This window comes from Pezoporus occidentalis, unplaced genomic scaffold (genome assembly GCF_034315485.1).
Source record: "Pezoporus occidentalis ecotype Australia unplaced genomic scaffold, CSIRO_AGI_Poc_V1 ctg7, whole genome shotgun sequence".
In the NCBI taxonomy this organism is placed as follows: domain Eukaryota; kingdom Metazoa; phylum Chordata; class Aves; order Psittaciformes; family Psittacidae; genus Pezoporus; species Pezoporus occidentalis.
The window spans coordinates 2,671,351-2,693,298 of NW_026916052.1; the positions used below are offsets into that span (position 1 = coordinate 2,671,351).

The 21,948-nt window shown below is 43.0% G+C and overlaps 1 long non-coding RNA gene across 1 annotated transcript; it reads right to left on the reverse strand.

Moving 5' to 3' along the window:
- Positions 1-6,627: 6,627 nt before the first annotated feature.
- On the reverse strand, positions 6,628-20,770 carry LOC134175611 (uncharacterized). Its single transcript, XR_009969074.1, has 4 exons — positions 20,451-20,770; positions 19,815-20,420; positions 17,445-17,571; positions 6,628-7,764 (listed from the first exon to the last, which is right to left on the reverse strand). It is a non-coding gene; the product is annotated as an uncharacterized LOC134175611 (long non-coding RNA).
- Positions 20,771-21,948: the final 1,178 nt, after the last annotated feature.

A 21,948-nucleotide genomic window follows, 5' to 3' on the forward strand; every position in this document is an offset into this window, starting at 1 on the left:
CAGCAGGGTCAGCCTCTTCATTTATCCCAAAGTGTCTGTTTAGGGAAAGCTTCCATGAGAGTGATGCGAGGTGTTAAAAACCAGCCTGTCAGTGATGGTCTGAACAGCGCTTTCCACCTGAGCAGTAACATAACAATCTGCTGATAACCAGTCAATGCATCATATATTAAACGAGGCACAACAGTGTGTATGGCAGCAGGTGTTCACACAGCAACATAATCTCACAGGCTGGACAAATGAGGGAGCATTGGCAGGCTTTATTGCCATCTCTGTTGCTGAGAGATGAGTTGCTCTTGAACCTTGGGCAAATCACTTTATTTCTCCCTCTTTCCTCTTCTTCCCAGGCTTTTTGGAGCAGGCTTGCCTCCTATGATGCACTGCACTTTGTGCAGTCAGTGCCATGGTCTCAGCTGGGCCCTCTTAATGCTGCTTCTGTAGAAATAGCCGTAATGAATGGAAGGTCATTGATGGCTGAGTGCTTCTATAATACAAGTCTTCAGTGCTATAGCAAGTGCTACTTTAATATGAAGTCAGGTAAAGGTCTGGAAAAGCACACTGGAGGCACAACATTAGCATCTGTCTAACTTTGCTTAAAAATATAAAAGCTTCAGAAAGCTCAGTTTGTCCAAGTGTGCTAATTACCAGAAGTGCTGAGCTTGGTGAGTGAAGGAAAATGTACTGTGGGCAAAGAGAAGGCCAGCGATGCTAGAGAGGGACTCTCCATTAGGGACTATATTGATAGGACAATGGGTTCAAACTTAAACAGGGGAAGTTCAGGTTAGATATAAGGAAGGAGTTCTTTACTGTGAGGGTGCTGAGGCACTGGCACAGGTTGCCCAAAGAAGTTGTTAATGCTCCATCTCTGGCAGTGTTCAAGGCCAGGTTGGACAAAGCCTTGGCTGACATGGTCTAGGGTGAAGTGTCCCTGCACACGGGAAGGGGATTGGAACTTGATGATCTTAAGGTCTTTTCCAACCCTAACTATTCTATGATTCTATGAATCCATTGTCTTGTCCTCCTAGAGCACCTTCTGAAATGATTGCTACACAGATGAGCCCAACGGCTTCTCGCATTTCTGTCATGAGCACGGTTGAGGCTACTGCCACACTGCAGGATTTATCTCTTGCACAGAAATAGTAATTCCCCCAAACCTTAGTGTGTTTGTGTGTGTATACAGGGGCTTTTGGTGGCCATAGCAGGCTTAATTATGTAGTGTGGAGCAACGGATCCACACTCCTCACATTTAGTACCTGGGCCTTTCTGGGGAAAAAAAATGGATGATCTGGCAGGGGGAAGTCGTGTGTGTTCGCTTGAGGTAGAGTGGCATGTGCAGGTACCGTGTTGTGATGCAGGAGGTGCACACCATGGGCAAGGGGCAGCGAGGGTGCCTGCCTGCCTCAGCCCTGACAGGGCAGTGCTTGCCTGCAGATCGAGCTCTGCTGCCAGAAAGCGGCAGGAACCTCCCTGTCAGCAGGGTCTCCGAAAGGCCTCTTGGTTCTGAAATGAGAGGAGAGCCTGCCTGGGGAGGCCGTTTAGCCAGGACAGCTGAGAATTCCGGGCCTGATCCAAAGCCCATTAAGTTAATGGAAAGACTCCAATGAGCTGCGGGGACACATGGCACCGTGCCGCTCCTGACACAGCACATCTCTGGCTCTCCCCGGGAAAGCTGCACATACTGGTGCAGCAGGAGACGTGAAAGACCATGGCTGGTGTACCCAGGTCTGCCTCCTGGGTGGATCATACCCCCGGTGCTAGTCTGTCCACTGTGCCAGGACCTCAGGCGCCTGGGGTCCCTCCCCAGGCCATTGCTGTGGCACCATCCCTTCATGTTCCCACCTTGACGTGCAACATCTTCTTCCCTCCGCCCTGGAGCAGCCAGGGAGGGCTTGGCCTCATTCAGTGCCAGGTCTCAACAGGGTGGCTGGAGAGGGCACCCATCACCCCATGTCTCCGCCTGCAAATCAGTATCTCTGTGGCAAGTGGCATTGGAAAAGTTGGCATGCATGGGACATGTTAGGAACTCAGAGGCACTGAAACAGCAGCAGAGGTTAGCTGTGGGGAGATAATAGCGGCTGTGCTTGTGTAAGGGGACTTTTTAATTGAAGTGTGCTACAGCTTTTGAAACATAGGAAGCTTTGGGTTCAGACAGCATGTCTTCCTTTTAATTGCAAGACACAGGCTTATAAATTGGTTTAAATTGATATTTGTGTTTACTTTGTACACAGTGCAGCAGGACAATTTGGGTGTCAGGAAACCTGGGTACTATTCCTGTCTCCATCACAGACCTAATGTATAACCTTGGGAGAGGAAGGATGGTCTTGTGGTCAAGGCGCTGTTGAGGGACTCAGGAGGGCCACCTTCTATTTCCAGCTCTCCCTCCAGACTTCCTGTGCGACCTTGGACCTGTGTCACTTAATCTTTCCAAGACCTTAGGAAAGTGGGGGCCTCCTGGTTGTGCTAACAGGAGGAGGTCATCTGTGTGTGTGTGAGAGGATACCGTGGTGGTGGTGAATGTTAAAATACCTTCCAAGGCGAGTAAGGCTATTTCCTATCTCTGCATGTCAGATTGCTTGTCTGCGAGATGGGGAGCTATTTTTTGCAAAGCCCTTTCAGATGTTTGTATGGAATGAAGACCCCTCTCACAATTGAAACATCCATCATTGCAGGGAGGATATGCAAACCCTGCACTGGCAGCAAGGAGACAACCCGGAGCGAGGCAGCTCTGTTGGTGTGTGTGCAGGGGGGATGTGATGCAGCTGCAGGCCAATGGCACAGAAAGGATGCCACACACGGCAGTGTTGACATGGGGGGCCATGGTGCCGTCAGCCTCCTCCCACAGATTAGCACTCAAGCTCTCTGCTATAGCTGGCTCTCTGCTGTAGCCATCCATCTTCCAGGAAAACCATTTTGCAGGTAGAGATACAGATACAACTTGGTTTAAGACTATGAGGGACAAGGAGGAAAGCTGCAGGAATGATACACACCTTGGGAAACCTCCCTTTGTATGGCTTAACATTCAAAGTCATGTATTTCAAACAAAATGACCTGAGAACTACTTCTCGCCCAGATTCCAGACTGAGTAGAAGCCTGTCCTGATGCTGACATGTACTCGTGACAGATGAATGGGGAAGCTCTGCATTCCCTCCCCTCTTCAGGAGCCACTACCTTCACCTGACTGTGTCTCTGCTACCTACTGTGCAAGTCAGAGAAATCAAGAAGCTGACCAGGAAAGACTCAATGTGCTCTATGAGGCAGATTTGCAGATGAATCATGGGGCCTATTGTAAAAATTTGATGGCTGATTCTCCTGCTTGCAGTGGGGCAGAGGTGGACAACAGCCCCACTGCTGTGTGGGGCTGCTGCTTGGTCAATGGGGCAGGGAGGCAAGGGAGATCTGGCTGAGGCCACAGCATCCTCATGACAGGCTGGGTTTTTTCTTAGAAAGAAACATCCCTGGTCTTTTCTCCTGCTGCTGCAGCCCCATCTTCTGCACCAATACATTTGAGGCTGTTGGGGCTGCTCTCTGGCCCTGCAGAGCCAGTCAGTATGGACCAGTCTATGTCCATAGTGTTAAACTGCCTTACTCTCCCAAACTGACTGCTCACAACCACACTGCCTGTTGGGGATGGCCCATGCTTTGTGCCTAGGAAGAACCTGGGACACTGCAAACTTTGGGGACAAAAGCATGGCAGGGACCCCTGTAGCAACACAATAATACAGATGATTGAGGCCAGGAGCTGTTTAATTTCCTAGCACAGGTGTATCCAGAGCATCTTAGTGTCATGTTCAGGAATGCTTTACTCCTTGGCATAGATGAGGAACTCATGTGTTAGCTGTGGGGGTAACTGTGAGTGTCAGTGCAGACTCATGTCACCTACTAGGGGCAACTATATAAACTAGCATTGCTTACTTTAAAGCCTCCTCTGTGCATGGGTTATATATGTCCAGGCAAGTTTCTTTTTTACATGGTATAAAACTATACCAGTTAAACGGCCCGTGTAGATGCAGCTACATCAAAAGAAAGATCATGTACATCAGTGCAGATACCTTCCCTTATTTGTTTATCCAAACCGAGCTAGTAGAAGAATCACAGACTCATAGAATAGCATGGGTTGGAAGGCACCTTCAAAGGTCATCTATTTCAACCCCCCTGCAGTGAGCCGGGACATCTACAACTAGACCAGGTTGCCCAGAATCACATCCAGCCTGGCCTTGAATGTCTCCTGGGATGGTGCATCCACCACCTCTCTGGGCATCCTGCACCACCCTTTTACCACCCTCACTGTAAAAAATTTCTTCATGTCTATTCTGAATCTCCCCTCTTTCAGTTTAAACCCATCACCCCATATCCTATCAGAACAAGCCCTGCTAAAAAGTCTGTCCCTGTTTTTCTTGTAGACCCCTCTTAATAACTAAAAGGCTGCAATTGAGGTCTTCACAGAGTCTTTTCTCCAGGCTGAGCAACCCCAGCTGTCTCAGCCTATCTCCACAGGAGAGGTGCCCCATCCCTCTGATAATTTTTGTGGCCTTTCTCCAGACCCACTCCATCAGGTCTATGTCTTTTCTGTGTTGAGGACTCCAGAACCGAACACAGTACTCCAGGTGTGGTCCCACCACAGCAGAGGGGCAGAATGACCTCCACTGACCTGCTGGCTGTGCTTCTTTAGATGCAGCCCAAGATACAGTTGGCTTTCTGGGCTGCGAGCACATGTTGCTGCTGTGTTCTCCACACGTTTTCTCACATGTTCCACACACAGTATTATACCATTGTGTTTTGCAGAGCATGGCTATGTGGCTATATACATGCAGGTATAATTAAGAAAATACATAGCTGTTTGGACAAGGCTCAAGCACTTACAGCTGTGCTGGCTCGGGACTCATGGTTAGCTTGTGTATCTCCACAGTGTAATTTCCCAGGGTGTTGAAGACTGAGCAGGAGAAAGGATCAGGATGGGGGTCTCCTGTGTTCTCTTTTGTAACATGAAAATAGAACTTTGTGAGGGCAGCGCATTCTATGGGAAAAGACAGAGCAGATAGACAACTCTGACCAGCGCTTCATGTGGGGAGGACATGTACTGCAAAGCCATTTCTGCACCCAGCTCCCACCGCTGCCTGGATGTTCACAATGGATGATTGTTTCTATCCAGAAGTTTTACCCAACAGAAAACTACATTTTTTTTTTTTTTCAAAACACTTCAAAGTCAAGATATTTATGAAGGAGATTTTCAGCTATGGTAAACCGAAATACCATGTTGAAAAGCTCTTGTGAGTTTCACTTTCTCTGTGAAGCAATAGAGCAAAATCACAAGTGTGTGTTTCCTGGCAGACAGCAAATTAGCTGAAAACTTCCTTTCCTTTTCTTTACTTTTCGCAGAAATGGAATTTATCTTGGAATCTCATGTCATTACAATTTTGTGCATTTTACTTTTGATTTTGCCTTAGAATGTGAACATCTTCAAGGGTAAGTTCTCCCTCTTGTCCCATTTTCTAGCCCTAAGTAGCATTTTAGTGGCCTGAGGAAGGTTGTATTTACCACAAGCAAACTGCAGGATTTGGCTGTATGTCAGAAAATACTTTTAATGGTGACCTGCACACAGAAAACTGGTATCCTCAAGAACAACTAACTAAATGAGGCACAAAGAATGTGAACTCCTAGCATAAAAGGCTATTTTTAAGACCATTAATACAAAAAAATTAAACCTCTTCAGAACATATTTTATAGGCATAGAGTCAAAATACCTTGTCTACATTGAAAATAAAAATTGTACAGAGCAGAATCAGGCCTCCAACTGTGGATCCAAGTTCTGCATCCAAGATAATTTGGCTTTGTGTACTTTCCTGCTCAAGGCACTAAGATTTTCCTTTACAAGTTTTCCCATACATGCAAACATGGGTGTTTACAAAGGCCACCTGTCTGAAAAATGTAAGCCCCTTGCTTCAGTCTGGTTTTACCTCGGTTTGAATCAAAGGGCCCGTGGAATTCTCCATTGCCTGCAATGGTGATGGTTTGGCACAGCTGTTGCTGTTGCTGCTGCTGCCGAGATTGTGGGCGTCTTTTGAAAAGTCAGGTGCCCAGTGCTTTTCTTTTCTTTTCTTTTCTTTTCTTTTCTTTTCTTTTCTTTTCTTTTCTTTTCTTTTCTTTTCTTTTCTTTTATTTTCTTTTATTTTCTTTTATTTTCTTTTATTTTCTTTTCTTTTCTTTTCTTTTCTTTTCTTTTCTTTTCTTTTCTTTTCTTTTCTTTTCTTTTCTTTTCTTTTCTTTTCTTTTCTTTTCTTTTCTTTTCCTTTTCTTTTCTTTTCTTTTCTTTTCTTTCTTTTCCCTTCCCTTCCCTTCCCTTCCCTTCCCTTCCCTTCCCTTCCCTTCCCTTCCCTTCCCTTCCCTTCCCTTCCCTTCCCTTCCCTTCCCTTCCCTTCCCTTCCCTTCCCTTCCCTTCCCTTCCCTTCCCTTCCCTTCCCTTCCCTTCCCTTCCCTTCCCTTCCCTTCCCTTCCCTTCCCTTCCCTTCCCTTCCCTTCCCTTCCCTTCCCTTCCCTTCCCTTCCCTTCCCTTCCCTTCCCCTCCCTTCTTTTTTCTCCTTCCCTCCCTCTTTCTTTCTTCCTTTCTCTCTTTCTCTCTTTCTTTCTCAGTTTCAGTACAGTTTAAAGTAGCCACAAAAAAATTTACCATATTGAGTAAGTAAGTTCTTATAATTGACTTCAGGAAGTGTTATCTGGAACGGCAGTTGTGAGCACACAAACTCAGCAGACTTATCTGCGTTATCTAATTACCAGACTATAAAGTTCTGCTGACATTTCCTTTTGATAAATACAATACACTGCTTTCTTTATCTATCTGTATTAAAGAGACAATGTTCTCCTAAATCCAAACCCATGCATGCTTTTCACTAAAACAACATTATAAACCCCAAGACTAACAGAAATGTTGCCACACTTTCAACAGGCCTAAATGAGAACAGTGGCTTTCAGATGAAAAACATCTAACAGTGGTAGGAAACCACTACAAATCTCAATGTTTAAAGTGTGAATAACCATGAAACAGATTTGGCAGATATTTATTAAGCAGAAAGAGAGAGTTGGAAAAAAAAAAGGAAACAATGAGCAGCAATATAACAGATATGCTTGCATGTCTTCACTGCTGCTGATGTGTTTAGCTATATTTAGAAATACAGAATCATAGAATCATTTAGGTTGGAAACGACCCTTAAGGTCATCGAGTCCAACTGTTAACCTAACACTGCTAAATCCACCACTAAAACATGTCCCTAAGCACCACATCTGCACGTCTTTTATATTATATACTAGTGTTTATCATATGGTTTTCAAACCAGGATTGCTAGAACCAGCTGGCCTTTCCGAGCTCACTTCTGCACGTGCACAGGAGGGTTTTGGATGATGGTGAAAAGCAGGACTTCCCACACTGATCTTTGGTGCTGGAAGCCTGCAGGTAATTAATATAAAGGAAAGGTGCCTCTAAACAATGCTTGTTGCTGTTTAATCTTCTCCGTTTCCTTCTGCTACGTGAGGGAGAGGTTTGGGTGCCTCCTGCACTGGGAAGGGAAGGGGCAAGAGGCATCCAGGAGCTGTTGCAGGAAGATGTAAGGCAGGGCATGGCTGTGCTTGGGGATGCCGCTATGGATCCACTGATGCCAGTGGGGAGCTGGGGAGGGGCTCACAGAGCTGTGCTGGTGGGTGAAGGCAGATGAGAAACCTCCACGCCAGCTCTGCAGGGGACCATGGCTTGGCTTGATCTCAGCAGGGAGATGAAGGCTGCAAAAGAAGGCGAAACTGACACAGAAACATTACAAGACCTGTAGCACGGAAATCCCAGCTTGTAAGCCCTCTGAGTTTCCATTTGCCTCCGTGAGATTTAGGCATAGGGGAGCTGTGGTGCCTGGGAGTCCTTTGGCACCTGTACACACCCCACAGTCACTGTGTGCTCCTGTGTAACCACTTGGCCAGGGTATACCAAAGTTTAGAGGTTGCACAAGCATCCAGTACAAGATATGGAATGTTCAGTGCTTTTTAAATCTGCAGTTACAATAAAGAAAAAAACCCAACCCACAAGTGAAAAAGAAACGATACCACGCTGGGATAAGCTGTAAACACACAGTGTAGATCCAACACAGCCACCAAGTTCTGGGGATATTCCAAAGAGCACTTTTCTATTAGATTGAAAAGATACCCATTTCTGTCAGAAATGTTAAAGGAAGTGTTAATGATGGGAATAAATAACAGGTTCTGGGAGCCTCTGTTACTGATTAATGACTTGTCTTTTTTAAAGGAGGTTTTCTGTTGGGGGGAATCAGAAGTTTTCAGTAATGCTCTATTGTCAGACATTTGAGGAATGATTTTTCCTTTTTCTAATAAAGTGCTCCCTCATTATTTCTAAGGCAAAACAGATTCAAGAATCAAGCTAAATCAATATTGGGTTTCAGGCCACCAATAGTTGAGGAAAAGCCAAACTATAATGCTTCTCAATTGTACAAATGACTTGCCTTTTGTCCCTTTCTTTCTTTCTGCTCATTTCCATCTTGTGTTCTCTAAGTCTACCCTGCCTACCTTTACCTCTCCATCTCCCTCCTACTGTTTGCCTGAGTTATCTGAAGATGGTGATTCTGATGCCATGTATGTATGTCCCCGAAGTTGCCTTTTATAAGCGTATGAGGGATGATGAGACTGAATGTTACAGAAAGACTGGCACTGTTGCCGTTTTTCAATGATGAAGTTATTTAAAAGTAATTGAGGACAGCTCAATGAAAACATCTGCTCTGTGCCTTGGGGCCATCAGAGAAGCAAACAAAATAGTATGATGGAAAACAATATGGAAAATGCAGTAATAATTATATATTTTTTTAAATTTAATAGCTTATTTTTTACATGCATCTTAACCCACTTCAGAAACAATGGCAAGTAGCATAATATCCCATTTTTCAGCACAAAAATAAAGGCACAGGAGGATGCTATCTTGGCCCCTTTGAAGTCAATGGCAATACTGGTATTGACTCGGAGCAAGGATTTCTTACTGAAATCAAGGCAACCCAAAGAGGCCTTTCCACTAGTCTAGAGCCCCATTTCCCTGCATCCTGAACTGAAGAGAAAGCCACAGTCAGTTTCTGTCTCTGCATTTCAGAACAGGTAGGCTCAAAGCTGAATGAATTGCAGAGACTGACAGTGGAGGTGATGAGGCATATGGAAAGGCTTCCTTGTCATGATAAAATGATAGGGTTTCTTATCATAAATATGGAACAGTAAATTGGCTTCTACTTGCTTGCTGTAAAAGGGCAAAATAAGAGGATTTGAATACATGCGGTTTACTCACCAGTGGAATTTAGTGCCAGTGATGTAATTTAAAGACCTTAGTATGGTTTAGATGAGCATTGTTGGTCATATAGTAATGAGGATCTCTGCAGCTACATTAGAGATGATAAGTAACAGAATACAAACCTTAATATGCGAAGCATAGCATTGACATACCTGGGCCATGTCATGTGTTACATACTCTTCCAAGGTTAGTTGCCGTCCTTACTGGTCATTAAAAATCTTTGCCTTTTTCTTTTAAAGTGACTATTTAAAACCAGTATTAAATAAACACTGATTTGTTACTGTTTAGAGACAGAACTGAAGTGAAGAACGGAGATTTGCTTCCCTGCTGTCTGGGAGTTGTCAGAAATTCTGAGTTGTCTTCGTTTGATGTTAAAAATAATGCTATCATGCTATGACTTCCATGTACCCAGCTCCTCAATTATCTTTCTTTGCTCATATAAGGAAAACACACTTTGCAATGGAGCCATAACTGGGGAAGAACCTAGCAGTATTCTACACAACACCAGTTGTACAGATTTGATAGATTTGAAAAGCATGTATAACTGTAAATATGGGGGGAGAAGGAGAAAGTTATGGTTAGGCAGAAGGTAATGGTCCTTACTGACATGGGTGACAAGGACCATTAACTTATGACTATGAGGTTAAATCACCTCCTGTTCTCCACTGTGGACAGTGGTACCCACTGAGTGTGGTTCCAGGGTGTGCAGTGAGTGCCAATTACTGCATCACCACTGCCATCCTCTTGAGCCCTTCAGTGCAAAGAACGAAGTGTGTGGAGCATTCCCACTACAAACCTAGGGCTGTCTTGTGCCCTCAGCCCATTTGCCAGATGTAGAGATTGTAGTTCAAGGTAGCACAGACACATGGCTATGGTCCTAAGCAATTCTAGAGCATCCATGCACAGCAGTCTGTTTTTATCATCCTCCTACTGTATTTCTCATCTGTAACCACATCTAATTTTTTTTTCAGCTGACATGACCGAAACAGAAAGTGCCTCTACATTTAGATTTATCGATTGTTATGAGCAAGCCACTTCACAGAGGTTCCAAGAACACATCCTGAGCTAAAACAGATTCTGAGAACATGAGGTGCCAACCCTAATGGATCTGTTTGGTTTTACATACTAGACATGACCATCCCTGACTGGTTTCAAGATCTTCAAGAAGTATTCCCTCTGCCCAAAGAAATCCATTCCACAGTTTTCAGCATCCCTCCCTGACAACCAGGATTTCAAATCCCTTTATCTGGAGGCAAACAGAAAGAGTGTGCTTGTGGTGAATAATTTGAGCTGATATTCTTGCCAGCTGTTAAGGGACACATGCAAAAAAAAAAAAAAAAAAAAGGAGAAGTCAGTGACATCTGGTCAGCACTGATATTTCCTAACAGAAGTATTTGTTTCGGGTGGGGAAGGGGTGGTGGGGGTATAAAGAAATACCATATCCACGCACCCCTTTGCCCCCTTTTGAAAAGTGAAAGCGATAACATTGACCACAGCAACTGGAACAAAAATTGCAACTTACATCATGGGGAAACAGTGACATTACATTAGCCCATATTACACAATGGTTGAGCAGTTGCTTTCACACACTAAGCTTTCAACTTTAACATTTTTTTCCCCTTAAGCTACACAATGGATTTTTTTGCTGAGTTGGAAAATATCAGGAGACAGGCAGAAAGCCTTCCTTTTGTTCCTTCATCCTGCCGAGCACCTCATCATAAAGATTTTTTCCCTTCTGTTCTGTTTTGCTTTCCCAACTTCCTTTCCCCTTTTCACCCTCCACCTTTTTTTTTTTTCGTCAAATAAATGTGACTAATTAACAGCAGGACTTCTTTCCACTAAATTGTAAAACCACCTCCTTGAACTTCATGAAGGTGATAACGTTGCACCATGATTTCTTCTTGGGGAACAGACTTGTAAACTACCTTCTAAATGATGGTTTTCTCGGGCCTCAGACTGGACGACAGGTTGACTTCAGTTAAAGAGTAACTTCAGCTCTCTCCTCTTCTGGACCTTTTCAAGGAGGTACACCCAGCTCAAGTCAGTAGATAATAGAAATCCCAGAATGGAAACACATAAAAAAAGTTGTTTCCTGGGGTCAACAAAGGACAGGAAAAGAGCCAACAATTACTTAAATAAACAGTATTCAGAGAAAAAGAAAAAATAAAAATATACATGCCTGCGCAAACTGAGTTACATATGAGGGAAGAGATGGTTTAAAGCAACTCAGTGCTCATTCTGCTGAAATTTAACTGTAAGGAAAATGAAATCAAACCCAAATAAAATTAGGAGGCCACTTACCCTCAGAAAAACATCCTCTCCTCTCTCTTCGCACCTCATAATAATACTCTGCTTTTATATCACACTTTTCATCCTAAAAGCAGTAATGACTTGCAGGGTGGACATTTCCTGGGGATTAATGACTAGCTGAAGGTTAACGATTTTCTGCTCCACCTCAAACCAACAGCTCCTCCTGACTTGTCAGTAACTCTTCAAAAATAATCCCTACATGTCAGCTGCTACTGCTTATTAACATGAGGAATAGAAGAATGGTAGAATAATTGTGAGTTTTGTACCGTATACGTAACTTAGAAGAAGCATAGCAGGAAAGAGAGCAGGGAAATCAGTAATGTCTTTAAGCTGCAAGAGAAAGTTGCAACATGAGGAATCCAGTATTTGCTTACTAATGACTATCACTGGCAATATGGCAAAAATCAACCATCCTAGCAATTGCTCTAAGCATTTCTGGTTCCTCAGAGAAACCATAGGGCAACTGCAGGGAAAAAGAGGCAAGCAAATTCATACTGCTGGGAGAAAATGGTTTGACTTTATATCCAGAATGCTCAAGGAAAAACCCAGGCTATACTGTACGCAGATGATCTGTGAATTCAAAATGTGGGAATCCATTTGGTCCCCAGCAGTGGCGCAGCTGGCAGAAGAGGACATCCTCTGAGAGTTTTCTGGCTGGCAAAATGTCATGTTCCTTTGCAAAAAACAGTGTGAAGGCAGGAAATGGGAGCCAGGACTCAGAAATCTGTGAGAACTGTGGGTCTGGCCCTTCTTGAGTCCCTCTGTAAGGAAGGACATGTGAGGACGCGCTATTTATTTTCTTCATTCCTTTGGGCCATGTTGCCAACATTTCCCTCTGTGCTTTGGTGTTAGAGACTGGCTCTCTGCCCACAAGGTGGGTGAGGTGCTCTGAGACAACGCATCTGATACAACAGACCTACAGTCTCCATTAAAGGAAGAAGCCCCAACTCTCTTGAATAGCTACTTCCAGAAACACAAAACGTATCAGAATACATGTCAGGATCAGCTGAGACACTCAATTCTATCTAATCAGCTTCTTCCTAGCTGTAATCTCTTCTTGGAAATGCGAGTTCAAACGTGTAAGACGTTTAAGGCCAAGTGAGGAGAGGTATACTTGTGCCTCCAGTTTGCTATGGCACCACTTTTTACCTTGTGAAGCCTTGTGGATGGAATCAATGTCTTGCAGAAGAGCAGTAAAAAGCCGTATCTCCTCTTCATTTAAGTCCTCAAAAAAGGACTTCATTGGCACACTGGTTTCTTCTGGCTTTATGTGCAGCTGCTGCCTTTGCTCTATTAGAAAAAGCCAGTGCATTCTGAATCAACCTTAAAAGGTCCAAGGAAAGGTCCCCCTTGACTCTATTATTTGAAATGACCTCTTTAAAAAAAAAAAAAATTACGAAAACACCTAGAAATAGAGAAATGAAGTAATAAAACTAATGAGAATACTTCAGTTAGGAAGAAACTGTATATACATCTCTTTACATCTATATCTGTATCTATAGCCATATGTGTATCCTTATCTATATCTGACACCCATGCACACATATACCACATACATCATCATACTCTGTTTCTATTAACTCTTCTAAGATTTTTTTAATTATTTAATGAAACTAAATTGTTCCTTCAAGCATTTTTGAGACTGTCTTCTCTCTAACAAATTAATTCCTCAGGCAGCTAGTGGCAGCTATTATCTTCCTCTGGGCTCCCCTGCCTAGCGTTTACTCTCCGAGAAGGGTACTCCCACAGCCAGGAGAGGGGTCTGGCACTCCTGGATCATAATTTTCACACTGCCCAGAAATGAGGATATGATTCTTGGCTATTGCTTTCCTTTAACGTATCCATCTCCAAAAAGGGAACTGGTGTGCTTCTTGTGGTGGTGTGGATGAATTCCTCAATCATTGCCTCCAAAATGAAGTAGAAATAGCAATGGGATTGCTTCTATCAAGAACCAAGTGGCAACCTCACAGAGACCACAAACAACCCTTCAGAGCACACAGCACTTCAACTACAGTAATAACCAGCACTTCAGGAGCAATGGCTTGGGAAGAAAAGTGTTGTATGATTAGGTGAGCCTAAGTGGTGAGGTTCAGTGTGAGTGGCAATGAAAGTCTTTTGGATTACAAGTTCTTTGAGAGCAGTCAGAACTATTTATTTAAATTGTTGATCTTGTGCAGTTGAATTTCAATGTTATTGTCACTGAAGCAGCATTAAATTATAGAGTCTCATAGGTTGACTGAACATGAGAGCAGAGTTAGCAGGTGATCTGAAGGACAAGAAACACTTCCGCAGTATGAAAATTAAGCTAGTCACATCAGGAAGGTTGCTCAGAACTTCATGAGGATCAGCCTGAAAGGTGAGTTGTGCTAACAACTAACTGAATATTAATCTTTATTTATATGACTCATTTAGCTGTAGCACCTTGAGTGCTACAGGGTGGGATTGAAACAAAAACACAGGGTGGGATTGAAACAACATCTTCAGAACATTATACAAGAGCTAAACAAGATTGAGGCACAAAGAGATTAATTCAGAAACCTAGTTTCCCATTTCTGGGGCAGCACCTAGAATCATTTAGCTTCTGAGCTTTGGATCACAAAGTTCCCTGGAATTCCCTCATCACCACAGGAGCTTTAGGATCCTGGGGGCAGGCATCTGCCTCCAGGCCAAGTTCATTGGATTTTGGAGACATCTATGCTCTGCCTGAGTACCCTGACAGAGCTGATCTCTTGGTGAATCTGGATTGTGCATAATGCACTGAAGAGCATCAAGGCCCTTAAAAATGATGCTAGGTGTGGTGGAGCAAGTGACTGCACACCTTACTGAGTGCACAAAGACAGACAACAAAAGTAAGTGTGGAAAGGTGAAATGTATGGTTTGCAGCCATAATAGTCTGTCGATCAACTGGCAGAAGCAAAAGTGATGCAAATTATCCTCTCAGTTGGGAAGTTAGGAAATTTGTGGGGGGAAGCTAAACATACTCCTACATCGCACCTCCAGAAGAGAGTCAAGTTGAAGAAGATGGCATTCATGCTACTAGTACATCACTAAAAATCTGTGATGGACAAGCTGATAGCCAAAAATAATAGTTTAAGGAGTAAGAAAACAAGCCCTAGTTTGATGGAAGTAAAACCTGGCCTACCAAAACCAGAAACAGAAACAAACTCTGATGACTTCAGTGAAGTTCAGATTTCAAATTCTGAAGAATGAGAATGTGCTGAAAAAAAAAGCCTTCTGGGAACATCACATGCCAGTCATCTGTGACTATACACATGTGCCATGAAAGCTCAGGAACGAAACAGTTTTGCATAAGGAGCAAATTAGGCTTGACCTTGCAGAACCTCACAAGAAATTGAGGATTAGCACTAGCAGAGACTATTTTGGGTCACAGAGGGTCTTCAACTGTAAGGTATTTCCTATTTTTCTATTCCTCTTTTCCTCCTGATGCTTTCTGACCCTCAGCTGCAATGCAGAGAGCCTGACGTGGCAGTGAGGTCAAAGTCTGAAGACAGATGCAGTCCCACACTGTGCTCTCTGGCCAACCCTTTTTCATTAATGGAGGCACAATCCAATGATTGCTGCAATTTTTGGCACACACGCAGTGGTGGGACTGAATCCCTCCACACCGACTTTTGCAGGAACACAATGAGATCTCTGCTCCTTGCGCTGGCCTCCCACCTTTTTGTTGATTACAAGTAAAAATCAAGAAAAGAGTGTGTGTGGTGAGAGAATACCATATTTTACAGTAGGTAGAAGGGGTCACAGCGCGTGTGCATGGCCCGAGTGGCAGTGTGCAGTATGCGCCTGGAGCAATGTGCACTTACAATTAGTTGAATTTCACTGTGTTGGAGATGGAAGCTGACAGGCCACCACACAAAACCTCCCCGCAGCCAGACTCATGCTGAGATCCAGAGCGGAAAAGGATTTTAACTGAAAGGCTTTGAAGGCTTTAAATATGGAGGCAGTGAATTCATGCACTGTTTACCTTTGCAGGCCTGGCTTTGACTCTGTCTTTCATTTTGTTTTAATGAACTAGGTGGTCTCATGTAATTCCCAATTACTGCAAAACTCCAAACCCCTAAACCCCATAGCTCACCCAATATTCACTGAGGCTCACCCAAATTCTGAAGAGGTGACAATATTGCGGTATTTAGATAGAAAGAGCTCAAAATAGGCATATATTCACATAACTGTCTATTAAAGGGGCCTAACAGCTTCTGAACAAGCTACGTGCTAGTGGAGCCCAAATTAAATGGACTAGAGGTCTGGGCTACTGTGGAAATTTCTCTGTTTCCAACCAAAATAGCATTCTTCTGTTTGCAGCCTATTTATTTAGTACTGATCTAATTTCTAAAAAGACCAAATTATTCAGAGGAAGGTCAGAGAATTGCTCACAGGTGCAATTCACCTCTGGAAGATGTTTCTTTCTGCCCTGAATATTTTGTTCTGGTTTTTATTCTAAGAGATGAGGACTATCATACAGCATGCATGTATATTTTAGTTTACCAACTGATGCTACATGAATGATATTCCTCTGAAATTCCTCACTCTTCTGTGAATCACTAATCTTATACCCCACAGCATACTGTGGAGATAGACTCATTCCATAGACTCTCCATCCAAGCTTCTCCCTTTCTCTTCCTTACCTGCGGCAGAACATTCTCCCCAGCTCTTTATCCACGGCAGCAAAACTCACTGAGCACCTACGCTACTGGCAAACCTTTGAGCAAAGTGAGTTTAACTTGGATGAAACAGAGAAAGAATCCTAGGGAGTAAGAGACTCCAGCCAAAGCTCAGCTAGCTCAGTTGTCATAACATGCATCTCTCACTTGCAGTTCTCTGAGTGCTCTCTTTTCATCTTCCTGCCTAAGGACTGACTCAGGCTGAGCTGGGACTAGTGCCTGTTAGACGATTACCTCTTCCTACAGCCTTCCAAATAATTTCAGCTAGTGGGAATGCAACAACTCCATTTTAGATTTTGGAGATACTCTTAAGTATTCCCAATCTTCAGACTCTGAGCTACAAGGGAATTTAGTGTACACAGACAGATTTGTTAGCAGTTGACGTTTATTAGTGTCCAGACTGCAGCTGCTGAAAGTTTTCAGGTGATTTCTTTTCTTGGCAGTAAGATGGGGGAACCAATGAAAACTGAAGAGGAATTTCTTCCATGCAGACACATCACTTACTTACTTCTCTCCAGCTCTGGAGAAATGAAGTAGAGAGTACACTGCCATCCTTCCACACAGATTGCCCCTACCCATGGTTTCTCTGATGACAGAAAGGGAATGGTGGGAGCTTAGAAGGGTACCACAGGAAAGAGCATCGTGTCTTTTTTTTTGCCCCTGCTTTGAGAACTGGGGTGTTGCTTTTTCTTAGTGCCAAGTAACAGAGATGCTTGACGTGGGTGTTGAAAAGGACAATTGTGTATATGTAAAAGAGGAGATGTATGGAGATGTATGTATGGCAAAGATTCAATTGCAAAAGGCATGACTTGCAAAAAACAGGTTCCTCCTAATCTTTTCAGACTTAATTTCCTCCTTGTCCCTATCCCATGCACCTATGTCTCACAGCTATAATATTACACAACCTGCTTGTGAAGTGCAGTGTCGGAATTAGCTCTTTCAGATGTCAAGAATCCACTTGCAGCATGTATCCTTCCACCTGGAAAGTGCCTGATGGGACCTGACCTTCTTATGCTTCTGCTTGTATTCCTGAAAGGTGGATTTCCCACTTTGCGAGGCTTCACTGCTTTGCCAGTGGTTCTGACACCCTTCACTGTTTTCCCTCTTGTCTGCAGTGGCAGGCACAAATTTACCTTGTAGAAAACATCACTGGCCAGCACCATCTGGCCAGACTTTGAAGCATATGTTGGTGTCCTAGTTAGGCAGACCATCCCTGCATCTCTGGTGTCCCATGGCAAAATTGCTGTTCCCAGGAGGAATCTGGGTCAGACAAGGTGGCTGTGTCTTACAGTGTAATTGAAAGTCCCTTTCATAATATCCTCTTCATAATACATTATCTCCTCATGATAGAGGAGGTATCAGCAGCCTAGAGAAACACTGATAAAATTAATGATTAAAGCTGTCCTCTCCAAGGCATTAGTTTTTATTAAGCTCTTGAAGTTCATCTTAAATTTCTTCCTTTATTATTTTAACATCTTAGGCTCAGCTCAGTTTTTCAGGTTCCCCTCACATGAGCTTGTTTCATGAAAAACTGAAATTCTGAATAACTGAAAATGTAATTAAAGTCCTTTGGATGTACCTGCATGCGAGTGAGCCCAGATGTGCTTCCACTGACATCAGTGGAAGTTGGATTTAGGCCTTCTTGCTCCTGTTTTTGCAGGTGGAATTGTAACTATGGACCATCAGGCACTGGGGACTGGGCTCGGTAGCCTAAAAGGTCCTTTCAGAGACCCATGCTTGCACAGACACCCGCCCAGGGGTCACCAACAAACAATGGCATCCACCTGCAATGCACTGCAGGCTTTAGTGGGGCCTTAATACCTTGCATCCTCCCCAAGAAATCTGTGTTCACAAGAGGTCTTTACCACTTCAGAGGACTCCCCTTTGCCCTGAAGCCTTTTGTTGGTTTAAAGAGCAGATGTGCAGACAACAGCAGTGCCAGCTTCCCCCAGCGTCCCCCAGCACTCACCTGGAGGCAGCAGCTGAACAAGAGGAGGAGTTGGTTCAGCCCTACTGTTTTTTCAATTCTTCAGCCTTTTAGCTGAGCTGGCCTCAAAAAAGTACCAATTACTGCCACTTGTAGCAATGGCCTTGATGATGGGGAAAGCTGTCAGATGGGAAGTGGACTGACACAACCAGTTCATTTCACATAGGTCAGCAAACAGCCATCAGATTAAAATGATTTTTGTTCACTATCGACCTGGGCTCGATTGGAACCAGTGACCCAGAGATGAAAGGCTCAGAAAGAAGGGTTTCTATCTTGTGTATGGTCACACATCACTTCTGTCTCCACCTCACTCATTTTCTTGTCCAAAACTCTTTTCTTTTTCTTTTCTCCACCCCAAAAATTATAAATCCATCCTCTACTCTTTTAATTGCAATGCACCATATGGGGATCTGTTGAGGTTTTGTTAAGGCTTCAGTAATCTATTAGTCATTCTCTCCTTTGTGTTACAAAAGATCTATCCTCCAAGAAGCATGTATTGATTTCAGCATTTCTGCAGCTTGTTTGGGTTTAGAGGGCACTCTGTGAAGTAAAACAGAGCCTGGTTTGAAATCAACAGTGATAGCAAAATAGAATCAACAGTATCAAGAACAATCTTACAGAGAATTCAATATGCAAACTATACAAGGGAAAGTTAAATGTATGGGAAAGGAGATACAATGGTAGCAAAGATGTGCTTCTTTTGGGGAATAAGGTAATATTCTCTTGGGTCTGAAATTTCTCTATTCATTTTAAGACATGGGCAACTCTTTAATTCTATCTTATCACAATTTTCTCTCAGTTTTTGTTCCCTAGCCTCTCTCTACAACATGCACCATTCTAACCTTCTGTTTTTTGTTAGGAAAAAGGACACATACTGGGAAATGAATATGCCTGACAATTTTTTTTTAAGGGCTAATATACTGTTTCAGACATTCTCCATTTATCCTGTCTTTGAGAGATCTTCCTTCTCATCTATGCTTGTGTTTAAGTCACACTGTAGTAACAGGAGTCTCAACATTTTCCTGAATTAGGATTTTTGTTGTTTATGAATTTCACAAGATGCTCACAAGTCTCAGTTTGTTTTCAGCACATGGATAGTTTTTTCCTTCTATGCTAGGGACAAAACAAAGATGATATAAATGCGACCTGGGTAAATGTTAGAGCTTATAAAAATTGCACCAATAAACATGTGTGACTCTGTAATGGCTCCGCTTACCATGATCATGACATTAACACCCATTTTTTAAGAATGGCAAAAAAAATCTACATTAAAATGCTACGTTCTCCCTTCTCCTAAATGAATAGTGCAAATATGTTAGCCCACTACTTAAATCAATGTAATTTTCAGGCATTCAGAACAAGACATTTTCCTAGGACCATATTCCCCTGTAAAATTCATTATCTATGATAAACTATTCATTTTGATTAAACCTGTAATCCGTCCCCTAAAACACTGGTTATTATCATCCTTGCTACAGTTGAGCAGTATCATCATCATCCTCACCACCTTCATTACCATATGAATCACTGGTAATAACTGATTTTGTTGGGATAATTGCTCCTTTGTCATGTCTGCTGTTGCATTTCCAGTACATGGGTGATGGTTGAAGACCAGGAATGGGCAGTAGCCAATTCCTCCAGACACTTGCATTTACTACACAGAAGTCTGCAGGCACCAACCCTCATTCTGAAGCTTTTACCACTGACTAGCACTGGTCTTTTGGTCTTTAGAGGGAGAATTCTTGCTTGCTTTTGAGAATGAGCCTTTTTCATTCAGGTGGTAATACTGAAAATACATGCTCCAGAGAAATGGTCTTCAAAGTTCATGGCCCTGCACCAAGGCAGGATCAGCTCTACCTATCTTTCTCTCTTCCTGAGAGTTATTTTCTAACTGCTTTTTTAAGACCTTCAGTGACACAGATCCTGCAGTCTCTCCCAGTGATCCAGTTGGGTGCTTCACTGTCACAACTGTCAGGAAGTTTTCCTAATGTCTGAACGAGCTCCTGACTTGTGGACAAGGAGGTCAGGTTATTCTCTTCTTTTTCACTGGCAGCCTTTCACATATTTGAAGACCTGGTGTTCCTAAGACTTTTCTGAATGTGCCTATCCCAAGTTGTTCAACCTTATTTCATCTTGTCTGGGCTTTTTCAACCTTATCTCATCTTGTCTGGGCTTTCTCCAATTTCTGTGCATCTTGCTTCAACAGCGATACTCAAATTTGCACAGAAAATCAATGGTGAGCTAAGTACAGGACTGTCATACACTGACGATACCTGCTGTAAGGTCAATATATGCCTATAACATATAAGGTATATCATAACTTTAAATGTATTTATGAAAATAGATATACTATTTTCTAATGTTTATGGAAGCCAAATTAATATAGCAGCTGCATCATTCATTAAAGGCATACAGTAACTGCAGTCTGGTACAGTTCTAGCATGGGGCTGGCACTTGTGGCTTTACCAGTTGTTTTTCTTAGGAAGAAGGCTATTCTGTCCTTGAAAAGGCTATTCTGTCCTTGAAAAACTGCTAGTCAAGTTGCCACATGCCCTGGAGAATTCACTTCCAGCATTAGAAGGTTAAGATTCCTGTTTTTGTCCAACTAGAATGAATTCTAGAAACAGGATTGTTTCTGCTGAATTGTATATCACTATTTTTTGCTGAGACATCTCAGACAATGGACTTTTGAATGTTTTTTGCCATCTTACATGCACACAGAGTATACTGAACACATTATTGTTGTATGGTGCAATGGCTGTGTGGTACTTTGCTTGTTCATTGAGGTAGCTGGTCCCATGACAGCACCATACTGGAAGCTGTGGCTAGAGGCATGCTGAGCCTTTGCTAGGAAGTCCTGCTGAGAGATGCAGGAGAAACCACTTTGGATCCCTGAAGCACTATTACAGCTGCATGGCCTCTAGAACAAAATTTTCTTGGTTTTGACTAGGGTGGAAAGAGTTTGTGCTTGCCTGGAGTGTGGGCAGAGTGAGCTTGTGTCAGCCTACAAAGCTATTTGCAGCCAAACCCTAAGACAGTGATGCAGACTGTAGATATTTCTTTAATACGTTCTGATTCATTTCAAAACTCTGGCCCCTGGAGCTTTTCTGAAATACTGTCTAACCAGTTGTTTTCCAGCCTGAGTGCAGTACACCATCGGCTGTCAAGGGAGCTGGTTTATGGAACTATCTTCCCTTTAGAGTGAATTCAGCTAAAAGGTGAATACTTAAGGTACCTCATGACAGGCAGAAATCTGAATGTCACAAGTCTCTGAAAGCCACATAACTCCCACAGTGAGAAAATATCTACACTCTGCACCACTTATTCTCCAACCAGTAGCTGTTTTGCAGGAACACAAAATCTGTTACCATTCAACAGAGTACTGATGCCTAAATAGGATGGGTCCACAAATAGGACTATGATACTGCAGAAATATGAACAACAACAGAAGAGGCAGTGCACAACACAACTAATGATGGAGTTGTTACAGCTTGGAGAAGTATTTCTTGCTAGATATTGTGCAATTCTCTGAAAATGTTGCACATCAACAAAGTCTCTATTACTGTGCTCAGTTCCTTTGCTGGCTTATTTTTAGACACAGCTTCTGTCTTCAAGATATTTCTGGGTAAACCAGGGATTGCATGGTATGT